General features: G+C 44.5%; 1 long non-coding RNA gene across 2 annotated transcripts in view; it reads left to right on the top strand.

Moving 5' to 3' along the window:
- Positions 1-578, top strand: part of LOC125938579 (uncharacterized) — a 7753-nt gene extending 7175 nt beyond the window's left edge. For both annotated transcript variants that reach the window (XR_007462742.1, XR_007462741.1), the window contains one exon: positions 1-578. This exon is cut by the window's left edge. This is a non-coding gene — a long non-coding RNA (uncharacterized LOC125938579).
- Positions 579-12095: the final 11517 nt, after the last annotated feature.

The raw sequence follows: 12095 nt of genomic DNA, 5'->3' as shown, positions 1-12095 counted from the left end.
AAATGAAATGAAATGAAATGAAATGAAATGAAATGAAATGAAATGAATAGAAATAAATAAAAATAAATAGCAATAAATTTAAGACAGAGTCAAGACGCAGAAAACACTCACCAGCAGCTGGCGAGACCAGGGAGGCTCTGATGAGATGGTTTCAAGCGTGGCGATGAGGACAGCACTAGCAGGGCAGAGAGAAAGCAAAGGAGCTACGAGAAGTGGGGGTCATAAATACCATGACAGTTAAGTTGGAGAAAAAGAATTAAGAGTGCAGGGGAGGGAAACAGCATTTGCAGTGGGGGCACTTGAAATCCTGGCCTCACTTTTCCCTGTGCTCCAAAAGATGGATGTAAATCAAGCTGACACCTATCAACTTTCTCTGTTTCCTCTACCCAAACAATTGTGTACAAACATCACTGTATTTTTAAAAGACCAAGCGTGCCCATTGCAATGGTGTTTATAACAACAACAACAACAAACATGGTGACAACCTGAAAGTCCAAATGGGTTGAGTAGATTAGGGACCTCATTTATAGGATGATGAAAGAAATTTATGATGTGAGAAAAAAATCGTGGAAGTATTAAGTGAAAAAACAAGTTATCAATCAGTTTATACCACATTTTCTTCTAATTTGTTAAAATACAGCCGTATGTGGGGGCACCTGGGCAGTTCAGTTGGTTAAGCTCCTGACTTTGGCTCAGGTCATGATCTCACAGTTTGTGGGTTCCAGCCCTGCATCGGGCTCTGTGCTGACAGCTCAGAACCTGGAGCCTGTTTCAGATTCTGTGTCTCCCTCTCTCTCTGTCCTCCCCAACTCAGGCTCTGTCTCTCTCTGTCTCTCTCTGTCTCTCATAAATAAATGTTAAAAAAAAAATTTTAATATAATATGGCCGTATGTGGCATGCCTAGGTGGCTCAGTTGGTTAAGCATCTGACTCTTGATTTCAGCTCAGGTCATGATCTCATGCTTCATAAGTTTGAGCCCTGCATTGGGCTCCACACTGACAGGGCAGAGCCTACTTGGGATTCTCTTTCTCCCTCACTCTCTGCCCCTCTTTTCTCTCTCTGCCTCTCAAAATAAACTTAAAAAAAATTTTTTTTAAATACAGTCTTATGTGTATGAAAAAAGACAGGAAGGATACATATCAAAATATCAACAGCAATTATATCTGAGTGGGAGGATTACAGGTAATATTTATTGTCTCTGTGTTTTTCTAACTTTTCAAAGTTTCTGAAGTAAACATTATGTGTATAATGGGGGAGTCATTATATTTTTTGGAAAGAATAAACCAGTCTACTACAGAGTGATTCAATCTATCTGAAATAAATGCCTTTGTAAGAATGAGAGGACCCTCATTTCCCCTTGAAGATACTGTCTTGCTTTCTAGACCATGGTTTTCTACAGAAATGACATTTTTATTTTATTTTTAAGTTTTATTTATGTAAGTAATCTCTACAGCCAACGTGGGGCTTGAACACACGACCCTGAGATCAAGAGTCGCATGCTCTATCAACTGAGCCAGCCAGGCACCCAATTAAATAATTTTCAAGTGGACTGATGGCTCCTCGTGTGTGAGAAAAGACACAAGTCAGAAGTCCACACATCTCCATTTGGACCTGGGGCAAGACAGCCTCTTGGAGTTTCCCCATCTAGAAAATGGGGGCATTGCTGCTTTTCTGTTCACCTCACAAGATTCTTTTTGGGTCCCTAAAATGCATATTACATGGAAAGGAAGGTAGGTCTGTTCTCACAGAAATACAGTCCAGACTCCATTTTTGGCACAGGGTGTCTTTCACTAGAAGGCCAGAGAAGAGGCTGGTTGGGAGGGAGAAATCCCTGCAAGGAGCAAACTGCTGGAAATGAGCTGTGAGTCATTCAGTGAGTCCCTGAGGGAAATGGCAGAGGCGGCAGGAAGCGTTCTCAGACTGGAGCCCACCAAGGTCTGCAGCAGGAATGCAAGTTCAGTCTTTACCCAAACAGTGTGGGCTTCACAGCTCAATATTTTGACTGCTCCGCCATCTGGCAGTAGTGGTTTGCAGCCAGCCTGGTTCTGAATATCTCTTCCACGAGAGATTCTTGGCCATCTAGATAGAGAGAGGTGGGGAGAGTTCGTTTTGAGTTCTACTTGGCCCACACTCAAGGTCACAGCTAAGCAACTAGTCACACTGCCAGTGCCTGACATGAGCACCGTCAGATGCCCCTTTTTCATATTTTTGCCATCTTCCCTTGACTCCTGCTACGTGCTTTCCCATTCATCACCTTCAAAACACTTTAGAGTAGTCATTTACAGACTAGTAAGAATTTGAGTCCCTAAATCTCTTCTCCCAGTAGCATTTTAAGCTCATTCCTTATGGTATGATGAAAGGCTTTCTCCAGTGCTAGGAAAACTGAAGGCAGTAGTGAATGAGGAAAAAGGGTGAGGTCAGGGAAATTTAAGGGAGGCATTGCTCACTCTTCCCTCCCCTCCCCTCCCCCCCAACACAGAAGCACCTACTCTCTCATTCTAAACTCTGATCTTAAAGCAATGTCAGTGATGCCTGCTTTGGGAAACACAATACTCAACTGGAATATCATGGAAATAAGTAATTGCAGTGCTGAGGGCTTTCCTTAAAATTGCACAAATGAGAATAAAATCCAAACTTTTCACACGGGCCTGTGACCCCATGTGATCTGGCTCCTGCCCACATCTCTGGGGTCCCGCCCCCCAATCCCCCTGCTCCAACATGAGGCTTCCTGAACAAGCCAAGCTCATTTCTGCCTGGAAACGTTGGCCCTTCCTGTTTTCTCTCCTGAAACTCTCCCTCACCTCATTTACGGGGGTCTCAGAGGATAGGGTTGGTTACAAGATAAAATGCAGGATGCCCAGTTAAATTTGAATTTCAGATAAATGACAAATAATTTTTTTAGTACTTGTATGTGCCAAATATTGCATGGGACATGCTTGTACTGAAAAAGTTGTCATCGCTTCTCGCAAACTCAGATTTAATTGGGTGTTCTGTATTTTTATTTGTTAAACCTGGAAACCTGACCTGGGAAGACTGACCAGTCACCTCATCGAAACACCCCTGCCCCAAGCAACTACCTTGCAGCTCTCCTATCTCCTCACCCTGTTTTGTCTTTTCAAGGCACTGACAACCACGTGAAATTATGTTAGCCTCACCCTGCTAGTTGGAGAGAAAGTTCCATCTCCCAGGTATAGAGAGACCATGTATATCTTGTCTGTGGCTCGCTCCCTGATACCTCTCTGATAGCAAATACCATTTCCTTTGAATGAATGAATGAATGAAAGTATAAATGAGTGAGTTTTACATATATTTTCTTTCCTTGAATCTTTTACTTGAAAGAAAAAGAATACTTCCAGCATGAGTTTTCAGTTCCAGGTTTTCTGCTCTTTGCCTCCTTAGCTCCCACGGCTTCCTTCATTTACCGCTGGAGCCCTTTCTAGTGGCTGTCTTCCTCTCTGAAAATGCCTGTCCGGCTCTCACCCGAACCTTCCTGTGCATACATTCCCAGTCCCCCAGAGCCAGTCGCATACCTCTTCCCTGACTGCCCTGACATCTGAAAAACACAGAGATCCCCTATTTTTTTTTTAGGTCTGCAAAATGCAAGTGCTGCCCATTCTTGGGGCACCTGGGTGGCTCAGTTGTTTAAGCATCTGACTCCTGATTTTGGCTCAAGTCATGATCTCACAGATTGTGAGTTCAAGCATCGTGCTCTGTGCTGTGGCAGGTGCAGGGACTGGTTGGGATTTCTCTCTCTCCCTCTTTCTCTGCCCCTCCCCCACTCTCTCCCTCTCTCTCTCTCTCTCAATAAATAAATAAACATTAAAAAAAAAGAGTTTTTCTATTCTCCTTGATGCAAACAAATTTATCAGATTCTTCCCTGGAAGCAGGTATTTGGTGTAGAGAAATGAGAGAAGAGAGAAGTTCCAGGCAGATTGTGTACAGGACCCTTGGCCAGAAAGAAGGGATCCAGAAAAGTGAGATCGGGAGTAACCTTCCAGCACCTTCTGTCTGCACTACCCCTTCCCAGCCCAGGCCACTGTGAGGATTGCCAGCTGCCTGGCACTCTTTCCCTTTCAACCATTAGCCCTTCAAGAGAGAACAGGAGTTTCAAGCCTCTTAGCTAATGTTAGCACAGTGCAAGGCCATTTTTGTGAGAGAGGTCAGATTAGCATCTCTTGACTGCTCTAGAAATCAGGGTTTGTAGAGAACAGTGACACAAAGTCATCTCTGGGCCTGGCTCTGGACTCAGATCCCCCTCTGTACAGCCTTGGGGGGCAGTGCCCTAACTGGAACATCAGGTGAATCCCAAGCAATGAAGCATCACAGCGGCTGACAAATGAGGCTTGGGTTCCCGTAATCAACCAAAATACTCATGTCGGGCCTCCTTATTGATTTTGGTTTTCCTTGTGCGCAGCTTTGAATCTCTGTCTCATATTTGGGTCAGAGCAACGGGAGGGACACATGACTTGCTTTAAAATTAGCCTCAAAACTCATTGTATAACAGCTCTCGTTTTCACTAAATAGAATGGTTTCTTGAGGAGGCAAGCATAGCATTTGTAATTAAGTCTGTCTGGTTGGATTAACTTGGAGTAAACCCTTTTGATTCAGCAAGACTCAATGTTTCCACCTGTAAAATGGGGTAAATTTTTGTTTGGAAGAAAAGAAATAAATGGTAACGAAATAAAAATAACCATGTCAACCAGACCTTCTTCCTCCAACTACCACCATCACACACACACACACACACACACACACACACACACACACCACACACACACAGTATATTTGGGTTTGTCAGCAGTTGGAGAACAGTCCCTTGTAGCTTAAGTGAGCTCAGAGTATACATTTAAGTCTTAAGAACACAAACTTTTCTTTCTAACTATTTCTCCTGGGACGGTTGAGATAGTCTTAACACACATTCAAAATCAGCAAAAAGAAAGTAACAAAACTCCACCCTGACTGCTGTCCTTCTCCAAGGACAAATAGTTTCCCCAGATTTCTGATTCATCTTGGCAACATCTACAAATAAACCCAAACGACCCAGAGGCTAAATAGATGTAAAAAAAACTATGAGTTTTTGTTTCTTTATGACACAGAAACACTGTTCCCATGATCTACTGAGTTGGAAAAATAGTCAGTCCATTGTAACTTATATCTCACTTGGGAGGTGCTGGTAAAGAGCCCGGTGTTAGCAGAGGGCGTGCTGAAAGAATCATTCCCCCTTTTAAGCAGAGGGACAAAGACCACGTAGCACAGATGAAACCACCACGCGTGGGGTGTATCTCAGTTGCTGCGGGGTATATGACTCAGCAGGGAGGTTTCTGTGTGTGCTTAAAGGTCTTTGGAATTCGAGAGACCTGGGTTCCAATCCCAGCTTACCAACCATGTGGCCTGGGGCGAGTTACTTGGCCCATTTGAGCCTCACTTTGCTCATCTATATAATTTCTTCTCCCCCTCTATTTGTCTCCTGTAGGGACACTCGTCATGGTACTTAGGACCCACCTGGATAATCCAGAATGATTTACCTTGAGATCCCTAATTTAACAAGTCTGTTAAGACCCTTATTCCATATAAGGTCCCAGTCAACAAGTTCTAAGGATTAGGGTATAGTTGTATCTGCTGGGGGGTCACCATTCAACCCTCCACAGTGATATCTAGTTGGTGACTTAGCAAGTAATACAGTGCTGGCCACAGACCTGGGCTGGGCGTCCCAGGGCCCATCACTATAAGAGGCCCTCTGTCACATGACTCTAAACAGTGGCTCAGCGCAACCTGTAATCCTGAACATCTGCTGGTGGCTGACACCATTCAGCTCCCAGGCAAACCTCTAACTTTTGCTCTGTTCCCCAAAGAACAGGTGAGCTCACGCAAACCTGCAGAAGTCTGTACAGTGCACTGCGGCTGATGTCAGAAACAGACGCTGTCGTGGAGAGTGGGGAGGACCCGGGCAGCGGGAGCTCCTGGAGGGGAGGAAGGACAGCTTAGCTCTTCAGACCTTCCTTGCCCATGGAGTTTTGTTCCTCTTCACGTTCCAGTTTCTGGGTTCTAGAGGGTCTCCTGAATTAGCACAATATTCACACACAACTCACGTTACTCTTGAATGTGTGTGTATGTAGGTACCCACATAATATGCATGAAACGTGGTGTCAACTCTTTATATTATATGGATCCAGATTTGTTTTAAGATATTGTTCTAAAGGATTTGTTAGATCATGATATAAATTAATTTATAGGATGAAATTTTCAATATTCGTAATAGTGTGTGATAATGGCAATGGATCATGTGACCTCGTTACAAAGCTTGCTATTTAAAATTAAGAATGTTATTGATGGGGCGCCTGGGTGGCTCAGTCAGCTGGGCATCCGACTTTGGCTCAGGTTATGATCTCGCGGTCCGTGAGTTTGAGACCTGCGTCGGGCTCTGTGCTGACAGCTCAGAGCCTGGAGCCTGTTTCAGATTCTGTGTCTCCCTCTCTCTGACCCTCCCCCATTCATGCTTTGTCTCTCTCTGTCTCAAAAAAAAAAAAAAAAGAATGTTACTGATAATTTCAATCGTTGCTGCCTCTGCAGAGCAACATTTATCCAATTTGAAATGGAAAACAACCTAAGATTCAAGAAAGTTAATCTAGTTTGGTTTTACTATCAATATAACACAAATTATATGAAAATCTTAATCATAACAACATATTGATTTTGTTGAAATTAAAGCAAAAACATTAACTTATGGATAAATATATAGTTATACATGAATTGTGTGTCTTTATTGCTCATTTATTTTTTTATAATATTTTAATTTATTTTTGAAAGAGAGAGAGAGGAAGAGAGAGTGCCAGCAGGCAAGGGGCAGAGAGAGAGCAGGACAGAGGATCCAAAGCAGGCTCTGTGCTGACAGCAGTGAGCCCAATACAGGGCTCGAACTCACAAACCATGAGATCACGACCTGAGTCAAAGTCAGAAGCTTGCCAACTGAGCCACCCAGTCGCCCTCTTTAGTGCTCATTTAAATGTGTTATAACAATACCCACAAGTGTGCAATAATCACAAAATCATCATTTTTAAAAATTTTTGCAAACTTTCAGTCAGATAAAACCCACAGATTTCACTTTTTTCCCCAATTTTGTTGCTATGAAGATATATTTGCCCATGTACATACAGGGTGGAACAAATTCTCTTTAAACATCAGACCTGAGCTGTGTGGGTCTCCGCATGTATTCTTAGCCCAGGTCCTTGCAAATGGTAGCAGCTGGTCTGTTTCAGGGTCTTCATGTATAACATGGGAACGTCTGCATTTAATGCAGGTTTTCTTGATTTAGAATCTCTCTGCCCCTTGGCAGGATGACACCTAGGCCGTCCAGGAAGAAGGTCAACACCGCTGGTCTTCTGGGGTCATTGAAGGCAGTTCACAGGAAGGCAGGCAGTGGATCACGATTGCTCTCCGGAATGGCATCTCCTGAACCAGGGGCCTTGGGCCATCAGTGTTTGAAACTTAGGAGGGCTTTCAGAGGTCTGCCCTCACTCATAAAAGCACGGCTCCCTTATCAGTGGCACCTGGGTGGCTCAGTCGGTTAAGTGTCTGACTCCTGATTTCAGCTCCAACTCCGGTCATGATCTCGTGGTTCGTGAGATGGAGCCCCACATAGGGCTCAGCGCTGACAGCATGGAGCCTGCTTGGGACTCCCTCTCTCTCTACCCCTCCCCTGCTCTCTCTTTCTCTCTCAAAATAAATAAAGAAACTTGGAGCACCTGGGTGGCTCAGCTGGGTAAGAATCTGACTTCAGCTCATGTCATGATCTCATGGTTTGTGAGTTCAAGCCCCGGGTCGGGCTCTGTGCTGACAGCTCAGAGCCTGGAGCCTGCTTCAGATTCTGTGTCTCCCGCTCTCTCTGCTCCTCCCCCACTCATGCTCCCTCAAAAATAAATAAATGTTAAAAAAAAATTTAATAAACTTTTTAAAAAAGCACAGGTTCCTTATTTATCTCTGCATCTCCCTCATCACTTAGGTCCTATATTTTATGAATGAATAGTCCAGACACACAGAAGCAAATAGGTACAGCCTCCTCTAGCTATGCATTCTGCTTTCTTCTCCCATAGAATATTCCTAAACCGGGGCGCCTGGGTGGCTTGGTCGGTTAAGCGTCCGACTTCAGCTCAGGTCACGATCTCGCGGTCCGTGATTTCGAGCCCTGCGTCGGGGTCTGGGCTGATGGCTCAGAGCCTGGAGCCTGCTTCCAATTCTGTGTCTCCCTCTCTCTCTGCCCCTCCCCCGTTCATGCTCTGTCTCTGTCTCAAAAATAAATAAACGTTAAAAAAAAAAAAAAAAAAAAAAAAAAAAGAATATTCCTAAACCACCTCTCACTCATTGCTTCATAATCTATTGCCTTTGTTTCTGACAATAAGTTGTAGGAAAATTCTATTTCTGATGGTAAAGAAGCATTAGGATATCTCATAGCTAGAGCATCCCAATGTCATGTCTGAAATCAAGCTTCACACGTGTTTCCTGTGATATGTAAAACCCAGTGTGGGTCACAGAGCTTGACCTTTCAGCCCAATAGCTCGGCACGTGCTTACCATGCAGGGTGCCATGCTGAGTGGGGCCAGGGCTACAGATCAGGTGCCATCTGCTCTCCCGGCCCCACTCTTGACCAGCCCAGAGGGACACCCTCTTTGAATTCATCCACAAGGGGTGCAACTTTTCTAGTTTGCATCAAATCATCGGTATAGGTTTGAGGTGGCCCGGCCTGCGTCAGGAATCTCTCCACGGCCATCCTTTTTTCCTTCTTCTACAAATCAGGGATCCTGAGCACTGACAGTTAACCCAGATGAGCGAAACAAGATAATAGATCCCAAACTGTTTATATTGCAAACAACATGTCACCTGCCCAGGTGAATTGTCTTTTAAAGGCTGTGCTTGCATAACAAATGGACAATAGCCAGAGTGCAACACCTGAACAAATTGTGCTTGAGCTCTTCTGACCTGGAGGCTGCCACAGTCATTAAGAGACCAATATGCAGCCAGCTGGACGCTCCTGGTGGCTCCCAGCCAGCCCACGAGGTCCAGCAAAAGGTCCTGGAGACCGTTCTCTTGGTTCATGTCCTGAAAATCTCTCTAGGCTCTTGGGTTCCACCTACTGGCTCACTGCTTCTCCTCACCTGTTCTCCGACTATACCAGTGGTTCTCAACTGAGGCAATTTTGTCCCTTCAGGGGGACAGTTGGCAACTCCTGGGAACATTTTTGGCTGTCACAACATGGGGAATGGGTGCTACTGGCATCAGATGAATAGAATCCAAAGATGTTGCTAACCTTCCTACAACATACCCCATATATTATGAAGTCTAATTTCAATTTTTCATGTCAACACCTATACTTCTTTCTTCCTTTCTCTCTTCCTGTCTTTCTTTCTTTTCTTTTTTTAACTTTTTTTGGAAGTGAGAACAGTTTTATTAAAGATACAAAGGGGTGCCTGGGTGACTCAGTCGGTTGAGCATCCAACTTCAGCTCAGGTTGTGATCTCACAGTTCATAAGTTCGAGCCCCACATCGGGCTTGCTGCTGTCAGCATGGAGCCCACTTTGGATTCTCTGTCTCCCTCTCTCTCTGCCGCTCCCCCACTTGTGTTTTGTCTAAAAAATAAACATTAAAAAAATCTTTTTAAGTTACAGAGAAAGTACAGATATGGACAGAGCATCAGTGGGACTCAAAGGAAGGAGAGTGAGTCTTCTCAACACCCACACTTCTTTAAACACAAAATTTCATCCATGTAGAAGACAAAATAATGCCCCCTCATCCCCCAAGGATGGGGGTTCTCAGAATATGTAACCATGTTAACTTACATGGCAAAGGGGACTCTGCAGATGTCCTTGAGGGGGTGGTAATCCTGAGTTATCTGGGTGAGTTCAACCTAATCACAAGGTTCCTCAAAAGGGGACAATCCTCCTGGCTGGGGTCAGAGAGAGATGTGACTAGGGAGAATGGTCAGTGAGATGCAATGTTGCTGGTTTTCAAGATGGAGGAAGGGAGCCAGGAGCCAATGAATGTGGGTGGCCTTCGGAAACCAGACAATGAACAGAGGTGAACCCCCTAGGGCCTCCAAGCAGGAGCACAGTCTTGCTGACACCTTGGCTGAGGCTGGAGTAGACCCATATTGGACCTCTGACCTCCAGAACTGATAAAAATTTGTTGTTCTTTTTAAGCCACCAAGTTTGTGGTACTACGTTAAGGCAGCCATTGGAAACTAAATGCAATCTCACATTCTCCATCCCTCATATTCATTAAGGTATTTTCTCCCCATATCTATCCTTGACTTCTAAAAGACTTTTTAAAACTGTTTTCCTTACTTCCCATGTCTCCCATTAACAAACATTATTCAGCCATCCCTTTCCGATGTTTCTGGGAGCTGTGAAGTTGCAAAAGATTAGTTTGTTGGGATGCAGCCTAATCTCCTACAGATCTTATTTTGTAAATAAGAACAGGATACCTCTGAAAGGACAAAGGGCTTGTCAAGTTCACACAGGTACCACTCAGCAGACAGGCACCACACCCCATGTCCTGACTCACCAGCTGTTCCTGTATTAATTTCCTTCCTCTTAAAAAAGACAGACTAGGGGCACCTGGGTGGCTCACTTGGTTAAACATTCAGCTCTTGATTTCAGCTCAGGTCATGGTCTCACGGTTCATGGTATCGAGCCCCAAGTTGGACTCTGCACTGACAGCACAGAGCCTATTTGGGATTCTCCCTCTCTCTCTGCCCCTCCCCACACTCACACTCTCTCTCTCTCTCTCAAAATAAATCAATAAACTTAAAAGAAAATAGATAGGACTATCCCACTGATCCAAGAAGAACCTGTTTGCTTTTTCCACTTTGGGGGGATCTGGTAGCGGACACCTTATAGATCAAGGTTTCCTGGCAAAAGTCTGGTGGAACTTAGTTCAGGGAGATAGTCCAGGAAAATGTTTAAAAAGCCTCTGTGGTCAAATAAACTTGGGAAAGGCAACATGTTTATCCCACCCCAGCCTTACTATAATCTGAGACTCTCGGGGTGGGGCCCAGCGGTCTGTGTTTTAGCAAGCCCTCCTGGTGATCTTCAGGGACACTAAAGTTTCAGAACCACTGACAAGTTAAACACATCAGCCGCAGTGAGTTCAAACCTAAGACAGGTGAGGCCCTTCGAATGAAATGATTGAGTCTGAATAGTAAGACCCACACCAGCAGCTAGGAAAGCACAGGCTCTCGGGGAAGAGGCATCTTGCCATGTCTTGCCGATTCAGAGAGACAAGTAAACGTAATAATGACACAATGAGGAAAACACCAATTAGTACAATTAATGGTGGTTCCTATCAGAGCACTAAGGGGTCACGGTTGCAATTCTCACAGGAAGCTTTTACTTCAGATTTTCTTCTTCTTTTTTTTAATGTTTATTTTTGAGGGAGAGAGAGAGAGAGCACGCGCATGTGCACACGTGTTTGGGAGGGGTGGGGGGGGGGGGGATAGGGGCAGAGAGAGAGGGAGACACAGAATCTGAAGCAGGCTCCAGGCTCTGAGCTGTCAGCACAGAGCCCGACGCGGGGCTCAAACTCACGGACCGCGAGATCATGACCTGAGCTGAAGTCATGTGCTTAACCAACTGAACCACCCAGGCACCCCTACTTTAGCTTTTCTTAATTAGTTACACTGTTTCCTAATCTCCAACCCGGGTCACAGAACAACTACATCGTAATGGAGATAGGATTTGTATAAAACTCAGCAAATTAAGAATGTGCATATATGCTCACTACAAAAAAAATAATAATTATGTGAGGTGATGGAGGTGTTAACTAACCTTACTATGGTTAACGAATTTGCGATATAGACATGTATCAAATCATCACCTTCTATACCTTAAGCTTACACAATTATGTCTCAATAAAGGTGGAAAAACAAAGAATGTGTACATGTGTATAAGAGCAGGGGAGGGATGAGGGTGTGATTAGAAGTGATCAGTGTGTCTGGACACGTTATGAGGATGCTTCGGAGTCTAAGGTAAGATCCCTCTCTACCTGAGATCTCTGAACCCACTTTGTCACCCCCAAGGTGACTGCTTTCTTCCTTCTATTAAACA

The sequence above is a fragment of the Panthera uncia genome (genome assembly GCF_023721935.1).
Source record: "Panthera uncia isolate 11264 chromosome B2 unlocalized genomic scaffold, Puncia_PCG_1.0 HiC_scaffold_24, whole genome shotgun sequence".
Taxonomy (NCBI): Eukaryota; Metazoa; Chordata; class Mammalia; order Carnivora; family Felidae; genus Panthera; species Panthera uncia.
This window is presented reverse-complemented; position numbering and strand designations above follow the sequence as displayed.